Here is a 26,556-nt window from a genome sequence, read left to right as displayed (position 1 = left end):
GTGTGCTCCACGTATTATCTCTTATTTCTTCGGGAGCTGTTCCCTAACATGAAGGATCATTGTAAGAACCCTGTATTACACATCTGGCCTTTTTGAATTCAAATTATTTTCCAAGGTCCACCCGATTGAACAGAAGCTGGGAACAAATATGATTAGCGGCGCATTACAAAGCTACACAAGAAACTAAAGTGTCATTACAAATTTCATTGTATCAACTTTCATGAATTCGTACACGTTGCAATACAGGGCGCTATACATTCATATCTCGTGCGGATAATTATACCCCAAGCAGTGGTTAATTTATTTCCTAACAATCGGAATGGCTCTGAGCACTATGGGACTCAACTGCTGTGGTCATAAGTCCCCTAGAACTTAGAACTACTTAAACCTAACTAACCTAAGGACATCACACACATCCATGCTTGAGGCAGGATTCGAACCTGCGACCGTAGCGGTCACGCGGCTCCAGACTGAAGCGCCTAGAACCGCACGGCCACACCAGCCGGCTGTCTTTGTAACAGACAGTTTTGCGTTTTCGGTCTGTGTGTGTGAGCGCGCGCTCGAGCGTGCGTGTGTGTGTGTGTGTGTGTGTGTGTGTGTGTGTGTGTGTGTGTGTGTGTGTGTGTGTGTTTTCTTCACATTGTTGATTCATGGCTGCCGCTGCGTTACAGTTTTGCTTTATCTTATTCTGTACGGTAGAATATGCAGCAACGGCAGTGGCCTCTGCTTACTATTCGTACATTTCCAATAGTGACTTGACCACTTCACTCCAGAAAGCAGAAAAACGTAATCCCTATTTCCGGTATTGGCTCTTGGATACGGTCGCGTTATTACTCTGCCATGACTGTAGCCGTTGAATAAACCGTACTCGTGCAAACAGTTTAGGCGCTGAGATTGCTAATCTTCTCAAAAGAAAGGAATAATATAGACTGTCAGATACATTACGGCCAAAATGTAGTGCACGAATGATTTTATTTAGAGTATTCAGTAGACAATAAGATCATATCCACAAAAAGAAAAATACTAAGCCATTATCATTGCTTTCCAGTTGCTTTCTGAACTATGTAGTGATGGTAGGCAATTTCTGCGGAAATCTCGTAATTCCAGTAACCTGTAACTCCTTAATCAACGAGAGACTTGAAAGTGCATGGATTTCTCTAATTTGTTAATAAATACCCTTCCACTGTACAGATACACATGCAACAATTTTCTGTATCACTTTACATTATTTTTTAAGAAAATGCTTCTACTTCTCCTGCAAAATTTAACAAAATGCAGTCACGAGTTTCAATTGCCTACCAACGAGACAATCAAGTACTCATTGTAAATATCCACCATGCAGTACACAGTTATTATTTGGTATTTAATCTCGTGAAACAGTTTCGACCAGCATTCGCTCTCAAATGTCTCGACTGAAGTGAAGTTACAGGAACTGCATATATTTTTCCCCAAGTTTGCTTGTAAAAGGCCACCCCCCCCCCCCCCCCCCTTAACCTGTTCTGTTAGAAACAATAATTCCAGGGTCGTACCCATCCGAAAGCTCTCATGTTTTATCGTGTTGCTATAATCTATTCTCAACGCCGACAGTATTGCAGATTTCCAGATCATTACCACCGAAAATTTCGGTGGTACTCCTCAAGCATTCTGTTTTATTTAGTGATTAATTGGTGATACGTATCCCAGTGTCCAAATCCACTTTGAAGTTTTATTTCGTATGAAATTTTTTGAACCACATCATGTGGAATGTAAAATATTAGCCACCCTGCAGGGAATGTAAAGGGAAGGAAAGACCTTAAATGTCTATACGTCACTGAGACTGAAAATTTGTGACTGCTTTCTTACCAGCGTTCAGTTCATCAGACGCTGGTCGTATTTACAGCAATAACAAATACTACGTGATTCGTGGATTCACAGGTAGAATGCAGATAATCCTGAGGGCAAACCTCAATTTTGCATCCTGTAATCTACTACAGCGTCAAAATTTGAGAGCTTGTTGCTTTTAACATTCTAAAATCAATTGCAAGGCTTATTTACTTCTCAAATGTTCGGAAAAGCCATTCAAATGCTACAAGTTTTGTTTTCAATTATAATTTATTGAACCTTATGATGAAGTGATGTAAGTACTGAGGTAAATAAATGATTGTTATGTGAAACCATGTAATACATAGTCACAGTATTTAATTGTTATCATTATCAGAATGCAGAATGAGATTTTCACTCTGCAGCGGAGTGTGCGCTGATATGAAACTTCCTGGCAGATTAAAACTGTGTGCCCGACCGAGACTCGAACTCGGGACCTTTGCCTTTCGCGGGCAAGTGCTCTACCAACTGAGCTAACGAAGCACGACTCACGTCCGGTACTCACAGCTTTACTTCTGCCAGTATCCCGAGTTCGAGTCTCGGTCGGGCACACAGTTTTAATCTGCCAGGAAGTTTCATATCAGCGCACACTCCGCTGCAGAGTGAAAATCTCATTCTGGAAACATCCCCCAGGCTGTGGCTAAGCCATGTCTCCGCAATATCCTTTCTTTCAGGAGTGCTAGTTCTGCATGGTTCGCAGAAGAGCTTCTGTAAAGTTTGGAAGGTAGGAGACGGATACTGGCAGAAGTAAAGCTGTGAGTACCGGACGTGAGTCGTGCTTCGGTAGCTCAGTTGGTAGAGCACTTGCCCGCGAAAGGCAAAGGTCCCGAGTTCGAGTCTCGGTCGGGCACACAGTTTTAATCTGCCAGGAAGTTTCATTATCAGAATCGTTACCAACTGTTGCTGCTAAAACTGAGCGTGGAGGTAAGTTATACTCATGAGGGAGAGGGGGTTGAGAGAGAGACAGACAGGGAGAGAGAGACAGAGGGAGAGAGACCCACCAGAACCAAACCCTGGATCCGCTCCTGACTCATTTGATTTTGCGGCAAGGATGCACTCACTATCTGTCTTATTCTGCCATGTCGTGGGTCACAGATAAGCTCGTTCGGAATCAGCAACCTGTTCCTCCAAAGATCCGTAGTTTATTTGCCCTACAGTTTATTATTTTTCTGTCAAACGTCTATGGTCATGGAAGATTCATATGTCCGGATTCATTCTTTGAGGAAATGTTATTGTATGATATTCACTTATGGCATCCAGTTAAGAGCAATTAAATTAGTAACGTACAGACCCTTTTTCGTCTTGAGGACGAAAGCGGCTGCTTGTCTTGTGGATTTAACGAAAAAAAGGAAGCGTTGGGATGCCATCACGATCCACGAACTCACAGCTGCAGCCATTGATTCCTGCAGTTTGGTCGGAGTTGAGTTCAAGTTGCGTGCATCTCACTTGAGGGCGTCTGAGATGTTCTTAATAGAAGTCAGATGAGCTTGAGGGTGCACACAAAAACGGTGGAGCGGTCTTTAGGCCACTGTGCCACAGTTCGGGGGCATTATCTGCCTTTGGCATGTACCAACATGTGCGGCAACTCTTTAGACCAGGGAAACTTGTCACCGACCGTTATTGTTCAGCACTAAATTGGAGGTTAATTTTGCTGCACTGTGGCACGTGTGTCCACTATAGTAATTCGCAACAGTAGGCGGCGACGCATGTGATTAGAATAATGCGTTGGCGTCCAAGGCGCTTGACGCTGACTTGGTAAAAAAAGAGTCGTATTGCATTATCTGTCTGGTAACACCGGCAGGTAGATTCAGGCGCCTAATCAGAATGAGTCTTATTGCCCCACACCCAGTGACCCCTTTCCTCGCACCGGATGCGAGCTGTGTTTGTATGTATCTGATTAGTTTACGTGACTATATATACTGCATGCGTGTGTAGTGTGGTGTCATGTTGGTGTTGTTTGACGATGAGAGAAGATGATGCTCGTTGCCAACTAACAGCCTACTCCTTTCGAACAAACTCGAGAGCATCGATGGGACGGACGGATTTCCCTCACCAGTGTCACGTGTACTCACTCCATGAGACGCTCAAGGGAGGTTTGGAATTTAAACCACGACACTGGCACAAAGACTTGTGATCAGGAACTTCGTGCCACCAAGTCTCGTCTCCTTACTGACCGAATACTGACGATGAAACTATTTTTAACCTTCGGGCCTCGAACCGGTAACCTGTGTGACTGGCGGCACTGTGCTGTCGCGCACTAGCGACCTCGGCTATGAACGGGTTTTAAATGGCTCCGGTTTTGTCCCTGATAGAGATAATCGCGGTGCATCACTGATACGCAAAACGTGCGCAAATTGTCGGGTGCCAAACTATAGCCTACAGTCCAAGGCACTGATACCGTGAATCTTGCCATTCCTGCGTCAGACTGTTGCGTCGACAGGCGGAACAAGAGCTGACAACACGTCACGAAACGCACAGCAGCTATCTCTAATGGAATTGCCCACGAGTGTACGAGTATGCGATGTCCACAACAGCCGATAAGTAGCGTTTATTTTCAAAATGATATTACGCCATTTGGCTGTATGTAGTATTTTTATATGTCGGTCTAGATTTCGACCTTAGGCGATTTTCAAGCGTCACACTGAAATGAATAAAAATAGAAAGTACAAATAACAAAGTGCTGGGAAAAATACACAAAATGACAGTTGTTTTTTGAGTTACATGCTTTGTTACGACACTTACACGTCCAAAAAAGGCCCACAAGTTATTGAAAAATACATGTCAGTTTATATAAACTAGTTTCCCCGTAAGTAAGCGTGAGAAGATATGTGCGGTACAGAAAATGGCTGTAAATTTGCATGTATGGCAAATGGTAGTCAATATGTTTTGTACACTAGACGTCCAAAACACAGGTAGAAGATTCATTACACTATCTACTCAATTATCGTGAGCGTAAGTGTAATGACCGTCTAAGATCATTACAGAGACATCACAATCAGCGCTATATAACCTATTATATGTTAAGAGACGAGATAATAGGAATGTTTCTTTAACATGCTGATTACATTAATTTTGCAATAAATACTGCATGACTGTGTTTAGAGGGAACATCAAGGAGATCCAGTTTCAAAAGTAACATCTAAGGATCGTAAAATGCGTTAACGGAATATTAAAACCATGTATCATGGAGGGTCCACCTCCTGAGACAATTAATTGTCCAGTAATTGGTGCATTCTATAAGTAAAAAGTTATAGACATTGTTACGAAATTACGAAAACCTTACATAAAATCTCTAAAACTTTTAGTCTAGATCAGACACTAAAGAGAGAGCAACATAACGAGGAATGATGTTCATTTGGGAGAAAGGGGCTGAGGGTGAGGTACAAAAAGGTGAGGGAAAGATAGGAACCACCAAAAATAAAAAATAATAAATGAAAAATGAAGGGGTTGCAAGGGGGTAGCCAGGGGGCGGTAGTCTGGGAAGGTAGATGACGGATGGACGGGCGGAGAGGGGGGGGGACCAGTCTTCACAGTATCTTTTAATGCAAATATTGCGATGGCTCTTTCAAAGAGGACAAGGTCGATTTTCTTCCCCATGCCTCTTCGGTCTCAGTTAGTGATCCTTCTCTAATGACCCTCCCATCGACAGGATGGTGAGCCTCGACACTCCTTCCTTTTGGTTTGGCCGCGGTAAAGTAGTTTCTGGTGCCTTTCTTATTAAAGATTCAATTATGGTGTAATATTTGCGAATTTAGTATGCAATCATTTATTTCGTAGTTTAATACAGGTATTTTGTTTATAAAAGTATCACTGACAGCTAGGACCTGCAGTCACATGTCGTGTGTGCTCTTGCCGAATGCGTCTATCATATTGAAACATACGAGTATTAGCTAACCATTTGTATTCGATTCTCTTTCGCCCAGTGAAGGGCTCCTTGAATCCACACGTCTCTTGCTATGTGCTGCGCACTCTACTTACATTTTCTCCAAAATACTAACGAACGGCTTATTGTCCTGCTGGATAGAAGACTGAAAAATAGTTGGAGTATAAATTTTCTTGTCATGTTAGCTTGTTCTGTTAAAAATTTTGAACAACTCTCGACATTCACAATTCGTGACCATAATTTTGACTGTAACCAACTTCGTTTTCCAATCACTATAACCCACCACTGACGTCTTCTCACCAAATACTGCGCCTTCGTTGAATGTGTGCAAGAGATTCGCCTCGTAGATCCATTTGTAAACAAAGGACATTTCACCGTGACTATTCTGTGACTTCTTCTAGTTTATTATAATACAGAGACAATACATTTTTGAATCAACATAAATCCAAAAGAAATAGAAAGAAAAAAATACATTTGAAGTACAATAAGAAACTATATTTTCAGGTGGTGCCTCACATCTCTACCGTATTTGAAAAATGTCATATTATTTGAGCTGCTGGTAAATTACTTTCTTTATGCAAACAGTTTCAGTCGTCTCAAAGCCAGCAGGTTCATAAAATTATCCACAGCGTCATGTTAGACCAAATAAAAAATCTTAATCTTCGGTTGAAAAATGCACTGTTATCATATTGTAATATAATCTATGCCGTCAATCTATTAAAGCTGTGTTATGTAGAGTAGGCTACTTATTCATGTTAAAACTGTAATCAACGTCAACGCTGTGGACAGATTCGTACTACACAGACTGCTGATGCATTGACGAGCGATTGATAAGAGTGTATTATTCATGGCTTTATCATCTGACGATAAAGATTTTGTACTTCGCATAACTTGATGCTGTCAATACTTTTACGAATCTAATGGTCAGACAGCTGAAGCCGGTTGTATAAATAAAGTATTTTATAAGCAGGTCACGGCGGTAATACGACATTTTTCACGAAACTCTACGTGTGAAAGCTATTGTACGACTTTCTCTATCTGAAAATTGTGTGGTTTATGTGACTACATGGATGATAACATTTTGGAGATAAAAATAAAAATATGGCAACGTAAATCTTGTTTCTGCCACATCACCCGCACAGTATTTATCCTATTTCCTGTTATCTAGCAATTTTTATGCATACTCTTTTGAATTTCGTCTAAGGAAAACGTCCAAATCTTTTAGCTCTGACGAACTAGCCGGCTGCTACCAGCCTTAAAATCATTCAGTTTCGAAAAAAAAATCATAGAATTTTGAGCTGTGAGAGCCATTTCATACTCCATGCAGTCATCTCATGACGACATTCTTTTGTTACTGCCACAGAGATATGGTTCTCTGCTCGAGATACTAAACTCGCATTCGCGAGGAACGTGGTTCAAACCCTGTGCTATCATTTTGATTTAGATTTGTAACGATTTCCCTAAAGCGCTTTAGACAGTTACCATGGTGATTCTCACAAAAAGCCAGCCATTTTACAGCACTATTCCCTCTCAACTCGAACTTGTCCGCCGACCCTGATGTCATCATCTTCGATGGAACAATAAACTTTCTTCTTCCTTCCCTTCTCTTCCAAGTTGTGTATGATAGAGTGGAACATGGTGGTTGTCACAGTTTTAGAATGGGCTTCGTTTTGCCCATATCAGACGTACTCAGACGTAGTTCATACCACACTACCTGCCATATGCTTGTGACTACAAGTTCTTTTTTAGCGTATTTTTTGTTATTTTATTACTGAGTTATTTGTTATTTTATTACTGAGTCAGCCTACATTTCCGCTATAGGCTGCAACAGGTTACAGTATAAACACACAGATATACGACAGAACAGTTTTAGATGTGTAAATATCAGAACATAAGTATCACTAAAGATATGAATAGAGTAGAACGTTTAAGTAGAACAAAATTTCGATCAAAATGTACGTTTATTGAATTATATCAATAAATATTCCTTAACATTAGAGTTTAAGTAAGCGTAACATTAGGGGACATTTTACAGAAACTGTGCAGCTGACATTGGATGCTGCTCAATTTTTATTTAATTGTGGCCATGTGAGGAGTAAGACAGAAGTCATCTTTGCCCAATGAATACCATGGAAAATATAGAGTTGAAACAATGCTGCAAAACAAAAAACAAATAAAAAAGTTACACGTTTATTAGCAAACTGCAATATTCCGCAGAGATTACTGACAAATACTGTATTATACCTTTATTATTTACAAAATACAGACATAATGTTTAAATGATATTTTTGGCTAGCTTTCTCTTTCTGGGTTCATTTCATATCAAACAGTAAAAATTAGGACACAGAAATATTGCTAGAAATGTGGAATTTTTGACATTTGAAAAATTTAGTGGCACACCTAAAGAGATGTAGGCCTAAATAACAGTTCTTGTTGTATATTAGACGTCAAAATCAATATATCCTCAACTTAACAACGCAGATTTGCCTATTGCAAAAGTATCAGCAATAGAAACAGTGACGATTTGTCCTTCATGGGGGACCGTAGTCATGTAGCACTTTCTTTTTAGAGAATTTTCCGCCATTTCACTGTAAATTATTCTTCATTTATTTCACACAAGTATGATTTCTGTTTTATATTTACTCTCAAGTGCTAATCGAACCTAAATTAATAAAGCATATCAGTCATACAATGGAAGGCAAAATGTGAAGAACAAAATGCCATTACATATTTAAGAACATTACTTTCATATCACACAGTGTGTGATTTTCCGAAATGACATGCCATCGTCGAAATAACACATTCTAGTCTTATAAACCAGTCGTCGTATTGCGGGATGTAAGTATATGTCAAAGGTACATAATATGGCCGACACAGTGCACAGAAAGTGTACACTAACGATCTGTACAGAGAATTTGAAAGCCAGTACTTTGATGTCACTTGCTTCCATCATGTCCGCATATCAGCTGACGTTAACACCTGCCAAACTCGAGTATTTACTATATGACGAAGTGTTTAACATATCCTTATAATACACGCTCATAACAACCTCATAGAGAGTTAGAATGAATTATTCCTTTCTCTAAGTGAAAAGATTACCATGTACAACAAAACTAGATCACAAAAACAACAGCATAGAAGCAATATTATACAGCTGACTTGCATAAAAGAAAGTAGGCACATGCAGCAGCACAGGAGACACACAGGAAACACAGGCCACACTATAAATATCAGAAACCAGCACACCTACAAAGTCTTTAGCTAAAATATGCTCAACGACACTCTAGACACATTCCAAAAACACGAAAGTGCCTGTGACATGAAGGGAGAGGGAAAACACAGAGTGGTAGGTGGCAGAGGGAGATTTAATGGGTTGGTGGGAAGTTGTAGGGGAGGTGGGGTATCAGGAGGTATCGTAGGGGATGTAATGGGAATGGCAGGGTGTTTATGGGAGGTGAGAGGCGGATTGGAGGGGGGAACACATTGCAGGAGGAAGTGGTACTGGGAATTGTATGGGAGGTGGGGAGTTGCATGGAGAGTTCTGGCGGTGATGGGAAGGCGGGCAGTGGGCGGCAGGGGAAGTTGTAGGGGAGTTGAGAGGAATGACAGGTGTTTTGCAGAGATGGTGGGAGTGGGGTGGAGGGTGGAAGGCTGTGTACAGGGTGACAAGGAAGTTGTAGCGGAGGTGGGGGGGGGGGGGGGGGTAACAGGTGTGGTGTTAGGGAAGGGTGGTCATGGAGTGGGGAAGGCAGTGTAGGAAATGAGGGAGGTGGGTGGCGATGAAGTACATTGGGTGTCAGTTGGGCTGTTTTTCATACCCCTAATATGCTCAAGTCCGATCTCCAGTGACCCACAGAGAAGGGATGCCGCCCATATGATCTTGTAACATAATTAAATAAAAAGCAATGTCACATCCCATATGCATTACTGAATGGTAATTAATAGGGGTGACCACATCAAGCATGATAATATGGGTAACATGCCTTGCAGCTATACTACTAATGAGAGGAGTGATCATCCTATCTATAACAGAAACAGGTGATCGCTAAAACAAACATTTTTATAATTGAAATACAGAGCACATGAGTTACCCACTGGAATAAAGAACTAAATATTTAATACTTAGATAATGTGTTCTAATAATGAACTCTAACCTTGTCATTGGTGGGTGACCATCATAAAACCAAAATTATGTGAATAATTCTTGAATATGACCACTGACTGCAAGAACGGTTAATAAGTGACATGAAGAATGAAAAATATTAGGGAACATCGATGAGATGGCCAAAAGGCATACTGAAAGCAACTAGCTGGCTATGAAGCATTAAAACTGGATAATGGACTCTTGATGCAGTGAATTAATGTAGCGTCACTGCATAATCAATGATCACAATGCTGGCCCATCTTACAAAACTTGTGGCACATATATGCAGTTGATGGCAGTAGCGGCTGGAGACTCTTGAATATTCTCTGTACTCATTGCTCATATGGAAACATCGTCTGTCATCTAGTTACAGGTCATTATTTTTAGGATAAAACGTGTTTACTCCTCGGTCTCCTAGCATCAAATGTCTTCGGTGTGAAAACAATCGAACTTCTTTTTCTTTTTGTTTTCTTTTTTTAGAGGAACGCTCTCGCCAGCCAGTAGTGGCGGATATCGTGAGTTCCGCTCAGTACAACTTAAATAAAAGGGTTAAACCACATCCCACACCTTCTTATTTTAGCTATACTCACCAGAAACGCTTTGGGTTGGGGAAGAAGGCAGAAAACCTCTCCCTCTCCATGATACAATGTTACAACGAGACGCTCGGCATGCAGGCACAGACGAAAAAGTGTGTGGTATATAGAAAATTACAATAAAAACCCATCAGAATGATGGAATCTTAAATTTAAACCGAATGTTTCTTGTGGCGTAGGACCTGACGCAAATGACTTTTCACGTGCCAGCCTCTGGGAAGTGACACCTGGATAGAGATTCCTTATCTTTAAAAATGATGCTAGGAACAATGTAGCTGTTATTTGACGGAAAGTCTGTTCCGTTCACCGCCAGGAGAGCGTGGGCCAGGGGACGGTGAACGCTACTCTGACTGCTTGGAGATGATACTTTCCCTTGGGCCCTTACAAGTGCGTGATCCCTACCTTTTAAGGAAACACGCCTCTCTTTTCACTACTAGCTTAAATGCTTCCAATCCATGCTCCTACAACAAGATAAAAAGAAGGGAAAATAAAGCAATAAAAGAGACAGCCACTGCCCGTACCAGGCGACGAGTTGATCAAGGGAATGAGCATAAAATATTCTGAAATATGTTGCATGACAGTTTCTGAGAAAATTAGCCACAGAACAAGTGGATGTGGAGGGTGGAAAGAGAGGGATGCAGTGCTTGGAGAGGAAGTGGGGTGGGTGTAAGACAGTGTAGTAGATTGAGGGTGAAGATGGATGAAATGGAAGTGGGGTACAGGGTAAAGGGGGCAGTTTGAGTCGCAGGGGAGGTGAGAAGGTAGCAAGGAGATTCTTAGGAAGGTCGGGTGGGTGGGTGGCAGGAGGGTTTATGGGTGGTGGGGGATGACAGGGAGGAGGGTTGTGTGGGGAATGTGGATGGCAGGAGGAATTTTAGGGGAGATGGGGTGTTGTGAAGGAGAGGATAGTATAGTTGGGTGGGGATGGATGGTGGATGAAGTAGAGATGTGGGATGGGCAGAAGGGGGATAGACAAAATGTGGTTCAGCGTTATGCTGTATTACGCACTTTAGCATGTACTACAATATCACATGATTATCCTATAACTTCGTAGTAATGTATTCTTACTAAATACAGCTTGTGAAGATCTGAAGCATGTGCAATAAAAAAAATCAATAGCAATTTACAGCAAAATTGTGGAAATTCTCTCAGAAGGAAACAGTTGCGTCTCTTTGAAGACAGTTTGTCTAGGGCTGTAGTTTACAGAACGAAATTGTTAGTGAGAAAGACGAAATAGTTCACTTTGTACCTGACTATTGGCCTTTTGAACTATGATAACGTCTTCAATGGAGAAAATTACAAACTATTTCAAGTAGTTTAACAGATCTTGACTGCCGTTTAGCTGCTAAAAGTAAATAGAAGTACAGTAGAACATTTAACAACTATAGGGTTACCAGAAACAGTCCGAAAGGCCTACAGGGGTGTGGCGCAGTACGTTGTGCTGAGAAATTATGGTTAAGAAAATATTCGATACGTGACGCCCTTCCCAAGTTAATTGCAAATTTTGGCGATGTACATCTCAGTAAATTTCATTCTCTGCTATCGTATGACATCATATTCTGGGGTAACTCATCATTGAGTAAGAGAGTGTTCATTGCAAAAAAGCGTGTAATCAGAATAATTTCTGGAGCTCATCCAAGATCATCCTGTAGACACTTATTTAAACAGCTAGGGATACCAGGCCGTTGTGAGCGCCAATTCAAGCAGCCCGCCAGGTACAGTTACTTTCAGTAGTTAGCGTAGACGATAGTGCACGAGACTGCTCACCCTTTGTTTTGGGTGTGATCCTTATTACTGGGACACATTCAACTTTTGTTTCGCTCTCCTGTTGGGCTTTAGGAAACCTGGCGACACGGTCTCTGGTGGGCCACTCGAATTTCCAAGCACAGCAGCCTGATTGGTCGACTTCAGTGCTAATTGACTAGATACTGCTCAACGTATCGAATTTTTTTCTTAACAGTTATTCCGCAGTACGACCTGACCTTCAACACCTTTACACTACAAGCTTTTCTGATTATTTCTGACCACCCTGCATAAGCTCCCTGCTATTGACAAACAGTCACTTTAACAAAACACTTTATTTCGCCCCAGATATTCTATAAGGAGTTTCACTAGTCTGGATGGGTGTTGGTGTGAGTGTGAGGTTCTTAGGGTTTGCAGACGATCAGCATTCGAACACAGTCCGTTGATTTGTAGATTTGTGGTAAGGTCCTATGGGACCAAACTGCTGAGGTCATCGGTCCCTAGGCTTAAACACTACTACTTAATCTAACTTAAACTAACTTACGCTAAGGACAACACTCACAAAACAGTGCCCGAGGGAGGACTCGGACCTCCGACGGGGGCAGCCGCGCGAACCGTGAAAGACGCCCCAGACCGCACGGCGACACCGTGTGGCGAAACTCGCGTCCGTTGATTTACTTAACTTTATTTAGTTATGTTACATTTACACACTGTAACGATCAGCGTCCATGCAGCCTACCGACTCGTACGAAACGAGGAAGCCCGGTAGCTGACGACAGCAACAGCGATACCCCGGTCGGTAGAAAGATCCACTTTTATTCCGCGTGGATAGCTGACTTGCGTGGGCGGCGATCCGGCAGTGCGGATTCAGCAGTGACGGAAACGTGAGTTCCGCTCTGGAGGGTGAACGATCACTTGCCTACTTCCCTTGTTCCCTTACATTTCGTTATTATTTACCTTCAATTTCCATCCAGCAATTTTGCAATATTTATGGTAGAGAATAAAGTTCTAAAACGAAGCAAATGCGGAACAGTATGAACGGTAACTGACTTCATGCTAACTCAGTTGTTCTTATTTTCCTCCTATCTGGATGTGTGTAGTTTAGAAGTACAAGAAGTACAATAAAACATTTAACATCAGCAGGGTTATCGGAAATAGTCAGAAAGGCTTGTAAGGGTGATTCAAAGTAGGCTATGCAAAGGAATAACAGTTACGAAAAAATTAGATACGGGGCGCCGTTTCCAGGTTAATTAACATTGAAAGTATCACGTATTTTGTATAATTTGTACATAGAACGTTTATGAGATATTTTTCTAGTAATTTCAGTAGTCTTCATAAAGTGTTTATGAATTCATATTTTTAACATTCACCACTATTTTGCACTTAATACAGCGTAAATCAAGAATTTCAGTAATAAACTCTTTGACAAGAGAAGGATAATTAAAGTACAGTGCATTACATGAAACTGGTCATCACTTCGAAGATGGGTTGCTTCATTCAATATATCCTAGGAACTTTTCGAACAATTTCTTTTTGTTCGACTATAATGTAAACTTTTCTCTCTTTTAACGTGATTTTATCCGACACTCCTAATACTATATTTCATTGTAAATTGCTGCTTTTTTCTTTGGTAATCCCTTCTTCAGCATCATATTCCCCTGAATTTCTACCTTTAGTAAATCAGCTACATCAAAGAAACCAGATACAAGAATTTTCTTATAAATCCTTTGTATCGATAATTGCTGACTGCCCTTAGAACTGGGAATCAGGAACGAGAAATACGCGTTGCATTGTAAGAGTTGATTGCATTCTTTGACCGGCGACGATATTATTTGACTGTGTCGGACGTCAGTATAGGTGAACAACGCAGTAATTACAGTTCGTCGGAAATTAATTTCGTAACAGCCTCAAATAAACTTAAATATAAAACAGAGTAACAGCAGAAAAATGTAAATTACAATGTATCAGAATTATCGTATGCACATAATATACAATAACAATAATATGGAGTTACAGTTTTAAATATTTTTGAAAAATACGATTTGTGTCAACAGCTGTACGCTAATTTCGATCGAACAACAGACTATCCTAAGCCATAAAAAGCAGCATGTCCTGTAATTGTCTTCTATATGCCTAACGAAGGTCTGACGTTTGATCTAAACCGGTAATGTGACACATAGATATTGCGTCAAATGTTGATTTTTAAATATTAATATTCACTGTTCCTAGGTAAACATTTCAAACTGCAGTAGTCTCATTCTCTGTAACTTTATTTGCTCATCCGGGTTACATTCTTTTGGAGGTATATGTGGATATTAGAGAATATTAAAAAAAGCCTGTAGTTTCATATTGAAATTTAACGCACGACTTTGAGTGCCAGACTGTAACACAATAAAAGACTCTTCCATCGACGCCAGTAAGAACAACAGTAATAATATTTGCGTAGTAGGTAATTAAGCTTCATTCCTAATTAACTTACTATGTTGTTTACCTCAAAGCATTGTAGTCTCCTTAGCGCAGAATGGAGCAAAAGAATTCGTATTGCCGTAGCGGGGAACCAGTTCCCCTGTATAGGCCGCTCTTAGAATACTATAGATCGGCATCGACACAAATAATTGAAAAAACATCCTGTGAACATTTAAGCTTATCAGAAGGCTAAAACGACAGGGAATGAATTTTTTTTTAATTTCCTGGATTACCTTTTTGTTCCTAAATCTATACACCAAAGGCGGCTGCCTAACTCACTACAAGATGAGAGGAAAAAAGAAGGAAATATTGGAGTTAACTTCTCCGTCGACAACAATGTTATTAGAACCAAAGGTCGAATTGGGGAAGAAAAAAAAAGATGTTTTTCATTGTTCGAATAATTGTTCGAAATCTTTTCACCAAACTGGAACCAACGACGTTCCCCTTCGAATGCTAACATATTTTGTTGCTTCCCAATTATACTGACCATCGCTTTTAACGAAGAGAAATCTGAGTTACACTGAGAGATTTTGGCTTTCATTTTCCGCACGTTCTATTCCACAGTGAAACTGTAGATATATGGTTTGAAACTGGTGTCTTGTAACCTTTGTGAAGTGCGAATTTTAAAATAATCGCCGGCCGCGGTGGTCTCGCGCTTCTAGGCGCGCAGTCCGGAACCGTGCGACTGCTACGCTCGCAGGTTCGAATCCTGCCTCGGGCATGGATGTGTGTGATGTCCTTAGGTTAGTTAGGTTTATGTAGTTCTAAGTTCTAGGGGACTGATTACCACAGCAGTTGAGTTTTTTTAAATAATCATACTGGTATACAAACACTTCTCTAAGAACTACAAAAATGTCTGCACAATTCTGCTGGTTCCACGTTTAAGACGTAGGCTTACAACAGTACGATAAATTTGAACGTAGTAAGTAACATTTTCAAATGCAAATATAAGTCTAAATCTTCCTTGTAATACATTCCCGTTTACCTTGCATGATTTTCTCTCTGCAATTCGACATCTACATCTACATCAGCATTCATACTCCGCAAACCAATGTGTGGTGCATGGAGAAGGGTACCTCCTTCCATTACTAGCCATTTCCTTTCCTGTTCCACTTGCGCGCAGAACGGGGGAGAAACGTTTGTCTATATGCCTCCACATGAGCCCTAATTTCTCTTATCTTTTTTTCTTCGAGATCCTTACATGAAATGTACGTTGGTAGCAACAGAATCGTTATCCAGTCGTTTTCAAATGTCGGTTCTCTAAATTTTCTCAGTAGTGTTTCACGAAAAGAACGTCGTCTTGCCCCCAGGGTTTACCATTTGAGTGCAAGAATCATCTCCGTAATACTCGGGTGTAGCTCGCATCTACCGATAACGAATCTGCGGATCACCTCTGATTTGCTTCTATTTCTGCTTTTAATCCGACCTGACAGGAATCCCATCCACTCGAGCAGTACTCAAGAATGGGCAGGACTAGTAATCTACACGCAGTCACCTTTATAGATCACCTGCACCTTCCTAAATTTCTCTCAATAAACCGGAGGCGACTATTAGCCTTCCCTACTCCCGCCATTAGGTGCTCGTTCCATCCCAAATCGCTTTGCAAAGTTACGCCTAGATATTTAATAGATGTTCCTATTGAACCATAACTGTTCTTCTCAAAACTCAGATTTAATGACCAAGCCATTATTCTGAATGAAATCTTCACCAGGCTTTAAATTTCAGCAGCTAATATGCAACCAGAGCTTACTTTCGTTTGCCTTGAACTTGCCTTTAACAAGTACCAGACACAAAAATTTGGTCTGGTGGTTCAAATTCATTTAAACGCAGGTTAAACAAATTGCAAAAAAACAACACCTGTCCGATCTGTATATGATCGAAAGAATTAAATACCCTCGTACTGGATACGCAAGATAGCATATTAAAATTTTACTGGTCGTTATTAAGTGAAGACAAAAACTAAATTATTTTTAGGAGCCTGTCTAGGAAGCAGGGTTGTGCCTTGAGATATAACTGTTGCGAAAATCAACATTTATTTCTGAATTAAAACACACGGTGATATTAAAGAAAACACCATTGCTTGGAATGCAGGTGCTTAAACTTCGACACATGGTACCCCATCTATCACACTAACACAGCCTCTACACGAGGAACGAAATCCGTTAAATAACGGGTAGGATTTGCTTTACAAACGCACGAACATTCACACTGACCATCTAGACGGCAAAAGAGATACAACTGAGAAGAACGCTTCCATACTCTACACTTTATTTGCATGGGTCGTATGTAAAGTATGCTGTCTGCTCGATATCAGTGGAAGTACTATAGACGACAGTACTGCGAAAGCAGACTTACTAAACACAGCCTTTCGAAATTCCTTGACCATAGAAGACGAAGTAAATATTACGGTGTTAGAATCAAGAACAGCTGCCGACATGAGTAACTTAGAAGTAGATATCCTCAGAGTAGTGAAGCAACTTATATCACTTAATAAGAGCAAGTCTTCTGCTCCAGACGGCATACCACTTAGGTTCCTTTCAGAGTATGCAATGCAAAACCTCTATACTTAACAATCATATATAATCGCTCGCTCAACGAAAGATCCGTAGCCGAAGACTGGAATGTTCCACAGGTCACACCTATATTCAAGAAAGATAGTGGGAGTAATCCACTAAATTGTAGGCCCATAACATTAACGTCAATACGCAGCAGAATCTTGGAACATGTATTGTGTTCGAACATTATGAATTACCTCAAAGAGAACGGTTTATTGTTCCATGGTCAACACGGTTTTGAAAACATCGTCCTTGTGAAACACAACTAGCTGTTTACACACACGAAGTGTTGAGTGCTATTGACAAGGGATATCAAATTGATTCCGTACTTCTAGATTTCCAAATGCTTTTGACACTGTACCACACAAGTAGCTTGTAGTGAAATTGCGTGCCCATGGAATAACGTCTCAGTTATATGACTGGATTCGTGATTTCCTGTCAGAAAGGTCACAGTTCGTAGTGACTGACGGAAAGTCATCGAGTAAAACAGAAGTGATTTCTGGCGTTCATTTAGGCTCTATGCTGTTCCTTACCTTTAGGAACGATTTAAGAGACAATCTGAGAAGCTGTCGTTTATCGCCTAGTAAACTGATCAGAAGATCAAAACAAGTTGGAAAACGATTTAGAAAAGTGCGAAAATTGGCAACAGACCCTTAATAATGAAAAGTGTGAGGTCTTATACATGAGTGCTCAAAGGAATCCGTTAAACTTCGGTTACACGATAAATCAGTGAAATCTAAGGGCTGTAAGTTCAACCAAATTACTAGGAATTATAATTACGAACAATTTAAATTGGAAAGAACACATTGAAAATGTTGTGGGGAAGGCAAACAGAAGACTGTGTTTTATTGGCAGAATACTTAGAAAATGTAACAGCTCTACTAAGGAGACTGCTTACTCTACGTTTGTCCGCCCTCTTCTGGAGCACTGCTGCTCGGTCTGGGATCCTCACCAGATAGGATTAACAGAGTACATGGAGAAAGTTCAAAGAAGAGCAGCACGTTTCGTATTATCGCAAAATAGGGGAGAGAGTTTCACAGCATTTGGGGTGGACATCACTAAAAATAACGTGTTTTTCGTTGCGGCTAAATCTTCTCACAAAATTTCAATTACCAACTTTCTCCTCCGAATGCGAAAATATTTTGTTGACGCCGACCTACACAGAGAGAAACGATCAGCATAATAAAATAAGGGAAATCAGAGTTACCACGGAAAGATATGTGATCGTTTTTTTTCCGCCTACTGTTAGAGAATGGAATGATAGAGAATTACTACGAAGGTGGTTCGATGAACCCTCTACAAATGTAGATGTAGAATTTAAGTACACTGGGTCAAAGAGAAATTAATTTCGACGTTCAATTTTTGAGGACAAAGTCCTGTTCCAGGAATTCGGTATAAATTCTCTAATTTCACGGCACAATTATGAAAAAGAAGCACAGCTATTCCGCAGTGGAACTGAAGATTCAGTCCGATCAAGTGGACTGATTACGTTGGATCGCAGCTTCATAACGTACAAGGAAACGCACTAGATGCAGCAGACTGCAAGTTACTAAACCCATGAAAATCAAATACGAAACGGACAACAAACCAAATGTAATTAATGCAAACATACAGAAAAACGCACGACACATTCATACATGGTATACAAAACTAAGTTTGTACATCACTTGGCGTCACCGATCGCCTCCACCAAGTTGTAACTGAACAAAGGATCATAACAAGTAAATTGAATATAAATAAAAATAACACTGTTCCCTAACTGAAAATGATATGTATAGTATAATTGGCGATGCCTATATTGAAGAAAGAGTACTAGAAACTGAAACAAAACTAAGTCTTGTACCCTTCAACTTACGCTGCTAGAAGTGACCACACGGACCACCCTTAATCACCGGCGACACAGGGAGAAGTAAAGCTTACTCGCTACGAACCCTTGCACGTTATAGTAAAGTATGCACCTAAACTTGGTAAAACTGAAATATGGACGTGAAAGTGATAAAAAGTATGTAACGAAGTGGCTAAACTGTCACCACAGCGTAGCTATAATAATGGTGCTTCATCTTTATATGTAAGCACATATATATTTTCGTCAAATGCTGCTTTTCCACTTACAACTGTCCCACTTGTATCTGTTTAGTCGCCAGCAAATAATTTTTTTGTATTTATGCAGTGATCTCCAACAGTATAAAGATGTACATGAATGTATAAACACCTGAGGATGGGCGCAAGCCCGAAACCGGTCGTGTGACAAATAAATAACCTTTTATTGTGACTGGTAGCGGATATTTTTCTACACCCTATAAAGGAACAGTCACGGAGTTCGACAGCATCCACTATGGATAAAATTTATTCAATTAGAAATTGGGCTAAGTCAACTTATATCTTAAATCTGAATCCTCCTGTAGTCATTCAACGACAACACTTTCCCGTAGACCACAGTCTCATCAGCAAACGGTCGCAGACTGCAGATCCCTTGTAAATGTACAGAATAAGAGCCGGTCTATAACACTTCCGAGGAGCAGTCTTGACGATACCTTTGTCCTTAATGGATGCTCACCGTCGATGACAAGGTAACGGGTTTCATTAAATCATTTCACTGTGATATGGCAGCCGTATGAATAAAGTTTTTATCTCTTGTTTTCCTTTCTGTGACCTGCCTCGTGACAAAGAAGCTTGGGCTCGGATTGTCTCACGGAATATCAGAACGTAAATGAACAAGGCAGTAAAGAAAAGGAGGGATGGCTAAGGCTAAAAGTGTCATAGATGACGAAATCATTAGAGAAAGAATATGGCCGTATCTGTTCATTGAAACCATCCTAGCAGTTTGCCTTAAGCAATTTTGGGGACCCATGAAAAAGTAAAACCGTGTGACCGAAATGACACCACCTTCTCCCTAATGCAAATCCAATGTCTTCCTACTGCACCACTTTGTTCGGTGAAAGCGAAGGATGGACGGAGAGATGGAGAAGGAGCCAATGGATATTTAAGTGTTAGATAAACGATGTTCTATGAATAACGGCATCGGGCTTCCAACAACATATAGTTATAAGTTTTTACATGACGGTAATGTTTCACCACGGTAGTGGCAGCCTCTGTGGGCGTGAATCTCTGTAAATATTAACTGATAAAAGATCCCGTTAATCATCTCAAAACTATAGCTGATCTTTTCGTGGGAAGCACACTGAGTGTAAAGCTTCTGAGCTTGTAATGTCATAACTTCGTCAAGTTGCGCTTACTGTGTGGCGTCCGTCAAGTCTTCATCCGTACGGACTTTCTGAGAGACAGATTTCGACAACTTGTCAGGTGGAAGATTGGCGGATTGCTCACAAATCTGTGGCAACACTGACACTGCAGTACCCGGCCGTGATTTGTGCTGCGGCAGCCGTATTTTCCATTATCTTCGGCCCGTATATCACGGGGCGCTTGTGACACTTCCTCATCAGATGGACGGTGTCGGCCAGCTCGGCACAGACCCGCCTTATCTGCGCTTATCGCCAGAAACGCTGTGGGCCCCTGAGCTACGCGACGCCTCGCTGCTCGACGTGCCGACGCCGCCTCATTGCCAGGTGCTGCAGCAGCCGCAAGCGCATCCTCAGCGGGAGCCATGGACCTGCCGGCCGCGGTAAGTCTCGCGATGTGATAAGGCGGCGCTGCCAAGATGGCCGCTGCCTTATCTCGCGCCCCGGGCGAACCCGTCAATCTCTCGTGTTTGTCTGCGTTCCTCTGGCGCTATTTACGGCTCTCCTCCCCCCTCCACTATCTCTACTCGCCCCGTCGCCCGTCCGAGACCCATCGTCTAAATTGTGTGGGATTAGCTGCGGCGTCGATTTGGCTATTCTCTGTTTGTCTTGCGCCCAGCGTTAATCACTTGCTCTGTTAACACGGCGTTCTCTCTTCCCCACCTCCATTCTTTTCCTCGAGCAGCGCGCCCTTCGCCACTTTTTGCCTCGCTCCGAGCTGTTTGCGATTGTAAATTACGCGGGAAGAATGGCCCGTTTCGAGATTATTCCTCTGCATCTCGTACGACAGCCCGCAGCCAAAACTAACAAACTCTGCTCGGCAGCTCTGTTGGCTCTGCTCCCGGTGTTACGCCTTATCTCTAGCAGCTACCTTCCAGCAACTCGTGTGCTTCAGTAGCTCTTTATTTCTGACACTTGTTCGTAAACACGGTATAAATAATGCTTTCACGAAATTCGTTTACCAAGGTTTGTCCAAATTTGGTAGTTAGTAGCGAACCTCCCATTCGATTGATCTATGTTTTTTTTTTCCTTTCTTCTACTTGCAATCTACAAAACATCTATACTCCGCAAGCCACATTACGGAGTATGGCTTAGGATAACTTCTCGAGTCTCTGTCATATCTCCATTTGCCTGTTCTGTTCACAAACGATGCTTGAGAAGAATGACTGTCGATAACCTTTCATCTAAGTTCAAATTCTTCTCATCATTTAACGAGATTTAGGTGGAAGGATGAAACATGGAGCTTCGCTTTTCTTCGAATTTATCCTCCCGGAGCTTTAACAGTAAACCTTTCCGTGATGCGCAACCTCTCTGTTCTGCTGCCTCCAACTGGAAACTGATTAGTACCTCTGAGCGCTCTTGCACTTCTGCACGAACCCGTGGCGAAACGTGTGTCTCTCCTTTGGATCTCCTCCATTAATACTAGGTTGTAAGGATGGCACACTGACGAGGAACATTCAGGAATCGACTGGGCGAGTGTTTTTAAGCTTCTTCTTCCGCTAATGTAATACATGTACTTGGGATCCTTCCAGTTTATTGCAGTCTGGCATCTGCTTTTTCCCCTTAACAGATTTCTGTGGTTGTTACACATTTGAGCGCCCTGGAGGATGACTCCCAGATACTTAATGTTTATTCCAGAGCTCTCTTAAGAGAGCCTGTCAGCCATACTGTACTTGTAGTGCCTTTAAAGTAATATTGAATCACTTTACATTTGTTTTCATAGATCACACGAAAACAAGTTCGAATTCATTTCTAGCGTGAGACCGAACTTAATCTTGTATTATGGGTATGCCACGAAATCCTTCCTTGTGCCAACGTCTTCATCTCAGAGGAACACTTGCACACTATAGCCTTATTTATTTATTGGATGTTAATATCTGACTTTCCTTTTTTTCTTCGAGTCTGCAGAGAAGTTCTTCATTCATTCCACCTAATTTTCACCGTCATTCAGAGATATCGTACGGTTCGCTTCTCTTCTGTGCCAGTTTCCCCACTGGCCATGGCTTCACTTCGATACTGACATTGTAAATATGTTCATAAAACGGTTCTTGCTAGAAAAAATAAGCAGGTCTCACAAAAGATGCCACATTTATGCTACAACATGTCTGGGCAACTAAGTCGAAAGAAAAGTCTGTTGCGTTCAAAAAGGAAGATTTAAAAAATCCACTTCGTAGTGACCAATAGCAAGAATTACAATATTTATAAAGATAATGAATGGAGGATGTATGTGGCACTTGGAGCACTGAACTAAATCGGAGGTGCACATTGTCAATGGAAGAACTGAGAAGATAAACTGACAAACGAAGAAATGAAGCTATATATCGCATTTAATTTGTCAAGGACCAAACTAATAAACGTTATTATTTTTCCAGAATATATCTTTCCCTCTCCAGTGGCGTGTGCTGTGTTATGAAACTGATGGACCGACACACAGTTTTAATATGCCAGGAAGTTTCATCGCTATAGAAGAGTACAATCTGCTTATGTATTTGTATATAAATAAAGCTGTTGTCTCTCCTAAGACTGGTTTAAATACCAGAATGATTTACTAGGCTTCGTCTTATTGATAGCGGCATGCACTAACTGCCCTTGACTCATTTAGGCCGTTATACAATGGCGTAAACTGTGAAGCAGAATCCGAACATCGCTGAACTCGACTTTCCCACATGTACAAAAAAATGGTTCAAATGGCTCTGAGCACTATGGGATTTAACATCTGAGGTCATCAGTCCCCTAGAGCTTAGAACTACATAAACCTAACTAACCTAAGGACATTACACACATCCATGCCCGAGGTAGGATTCTACCGTAGCGGTCGCGCGGTTCCAGACTGAAGCGCCTAGAATCGCTCGGTCACACAGGCCGGCCCACATGTACAAAACATCTGCAAGTGATGAAAATAATGTTAAACGCTAGATAGACAATGTAGTCATTCCTGCTTACTTCAACCAATCTGGCCACTGACAGAGTGTCACTTGATTGAATCAAAGCCTTACGATTTATAAGCTTATGCCGTCGAAGCCAACTAACTACACAATAATAGGAGAAAAGAAGAATATTAGGTTCAGTGGTACAGCAGACCTGAGTACGTCACTGACCCCAGACCTTCAGTTTCTTAGGGGTCCTACGGATCAGACAGAAAAATAACCACAAAACTAGCAACGGGCTGAACCTAAGCGTTCGGATCTATAGAGCGAGACTCACACACCCAATAAGCATCACGATAACAGACGAAAGTAATTGTTCTTACAGACTGGCTTACCAGACCTCAGACACTCGTCGACCAACTGCTACAGGTCCGTAGATGTTCAGGAGGGTGGCTCATGTCATTGACATTTTCAGTGCCAGCTAGCATACTTGACGGGGATCAGAACATGTTCGGAGCGATGGTCAGTACCTGTCCCTTGTCCCGCCTACGACGCGTCGCTGAGGCGACACCAACCACGTCCGTCGGCGAGTGAGCGCTACAAATGCGTCGGCTAAACGATGCACTAATCGTATGGAAATGCTATTTAAATCGCGGCCCCATTGCTTACAATTACCTGCAACGCCGTTATGCTCCGTGCTCGCCGGACGTAAGTGAAAACGTTACACACGGAACACGCGCTAATTTACTGACGTTGCTCCTCGCCCTGATACTCGTGATGGCGTTCCTTGCAGCTGACTGGGAGAGTTAACAGATCGGCAGAGAGAGAGAGAGAGAGAGAGAGAGAGAGAGAGAGAGAGAGTCAGGCAGAGAGATGTGAAATAAGCGAGCAATCGGAGCAGCACTGGGAACCAAGAGAGTTTCCTCCTAAGTTGCCTCACTAAACACAGATGACAGTCTGTGTATTACGAACAACGGTAATCCTTCGCGCCTGTCTTCAAGATGAGCTATTCTTGTGTGTAGTCGTTTAATGTTCCACACTGTCTGCGGGCGTTAATTTCTACCTCAGTTACAGGCTGTTTCATCTGGCCGGCAAACACATCTTTTCACACCAATTCTACATTTATGTTTTCCTTAACAGCCCGTTCGTTTGCCTACATTCTCATTATAATATGTTATTCTGCTAATAATATTCAGCTCCATTCGTCAGTAAATCTGTCCGGAAATGTTTTCTACGCAGCCCATCAGGTTATTAATTCTTCTTTCCTCACTTTCCTGTACGGTTAAATGAATTACATATATTATTTTTCAAATGATGAAAGGCCTCATTCCGGTAACAAATATTTTTAAATTGATTTTGTTTGCGTAACACATTGATAATTTAGAGGTTTCATGGTTTGATGAAGTGGCAAACTGAAATTGTTGCCGGATAGGGTTTCTAATCTAAAACGCTGCCTATCGTGGAGAACGCTTACCCAACTTTAAACTAACTAAAAGTTTCAGTCAGGTATGTTCTTTAAGATTTAAATAAAAAAAGACAAAACGTTTTTAAAATCTGAGCTGATACAACTCTCAGAATTCTGCTCTGAAACTATATTTAGTCTCTTATTGGACGATTTAATTTTTACTTAGTATTTCACAAAGTATGCATTAAAAACTCTTACTTTTCTCTCAGAGCTGCAGCGAAGTGAAATTTTCTTAACACAGTACAAATGCACCCACTCTCTTATTCTTTCATTAAATTCCTCTTCTGATTAAAATCTGCATTTTTCTCAATGATCAAGTGACAGTTTCTCACAGGTTCGCTTTTTAATAGCCTTCCAGTAGATCTCTTTGATGTAAATAATGAACCTCCGAGAGCTCTTGAAGATACTCTCTGTTTGTTGTTGTCCATTTTGAAGTCTGGCCACCTTACTACATTTTAACATTGCGTAACCAACGTTAAGTTTTTAGTGTAATTAAAATTTGACTTCACAGTGGCTACACACCGGAAACTGTGCAGTGGTGTGGAATTCAAATAAAAGTATTTCAAGCAAAGTAACGATAGCCTGTTCGCATATAGTTAAAACAAACGCAATGATATTTGGGGTATTATCTCAGACGAATCGAGCTATTAAGAAAGGAAAAGCGCCTGGAAATGATGGTGGTCGGAAAAGATTAAAATCTTATTTGTAGTTTATTTATGGAAGGGGACAGTTCACTTAAACTTGAACAACAAAGACAAGATTTAAAAAGGAACTATAGACTCATCAGGCTCCTTTCCTTGATGTACAAGGTGTTTGCTAAAATCATTCCAGCTGTTCACAAAAAAACAACGGATATTAATCAATCGAAGGAACAAGTTAGCGTAACGGGTGACTGGACCAACTGAAAGCTGTGAAAGAAATTATGGAATGTATCAGAGAGTTTGAATTACCATTATAGATGGAACTCCTTTGCGTATAGCTTAAATATAAGAATAAAAAAAAGAAATGTTGTATCAATCACGGCATTGTTCGAAACGATCTGCACGTCGAATATTACAACAACAACAAAAACAACAATAAGTATGTAGCTCGTCCACTCATGAGAACGGGTCAAAATGTTCTGGTTAGTACTAACGACTTTCTCTGCTTACGGCGATCGTAACCTTAAACTCCACGTCGACAGCGATGTCATTAATGATGGCATTTTCCAACAACGAAACATAGTACGATGCACTTGTGAGCTACTTGACGACAAATATTAGTTGTAACCTCAAAAGTAGGCTACCACCGGAACATAGTTGCCTGTTATTAATGTTATCCAAACAAAACTGTATTTTGTGGGAACTTGACAAGATCTCAGCATGATGTAAAGGCTAATATCTCGTTCCATTAACCGAAAAAAAAATTAGATGCGTTATTCACTAAGAATAAAAACAGTATGAGAAGGAATTCTTTCACTACGCGCACTACTGTGTAAAACAGTCTTGGACTTCTTGCCGCGTGAATTCAGAGTAAAACACCGAGCTTTCGGTGGTTACCTCCATCGTCTTCGTCAGGAGCAACTGACTGTCAAAACTGCTGTTGTGGTGGCCTTATATAGCCCATAAACGGCTTCTGATTCGTCGGTAATTAAGTAAAGCCGTCGCGGATGATGTCGACATTGCGCTGGTAGCGCCATCGCTCCGGCCATAGCGTAAACATTGCCACAAATGTCTCTGGCTCCCCTCTGCGTCGAGAGCTG

General features: G+C 41.2%; 1 non-coding gene across 1 annotated transcript; it reads left to right on the top strand.

Moving 5' to 3' along the window:
* Positions 1-2,636: 2,636 nt before the first annotated feature.
* Positions 2,637-2,711, top strand: Trnas-cga (transfer RNA serine (anticodon CGA)). The gene has a single exon. It is a non-coding gene; the product is annotated as a tRNA-Ser (tRNA).
* The last annotated feature ends 23,845 nt before the right edge of the window (positions 2,712-26,556 follow it).

Source organism: Schistocerca gregaria, chromosome 4, assembly GCF_023897955.1.
Source record: "Schistocerca gregaria isolate iqSchGreg1 chromosome 4, iqSchGreg1.2, whole genome shotgun sequence".
Taxonomy (NCBI): domain Eukaryota; kingdom Metazoa; phylum Arthropoda; class Insecta; order Orthoptera; family Acrididae; genus Schistocerca; species Schistocerca gregaria.
This window is presented reverse-complemented; position numbering and strand designations above follow the sequence as displayed.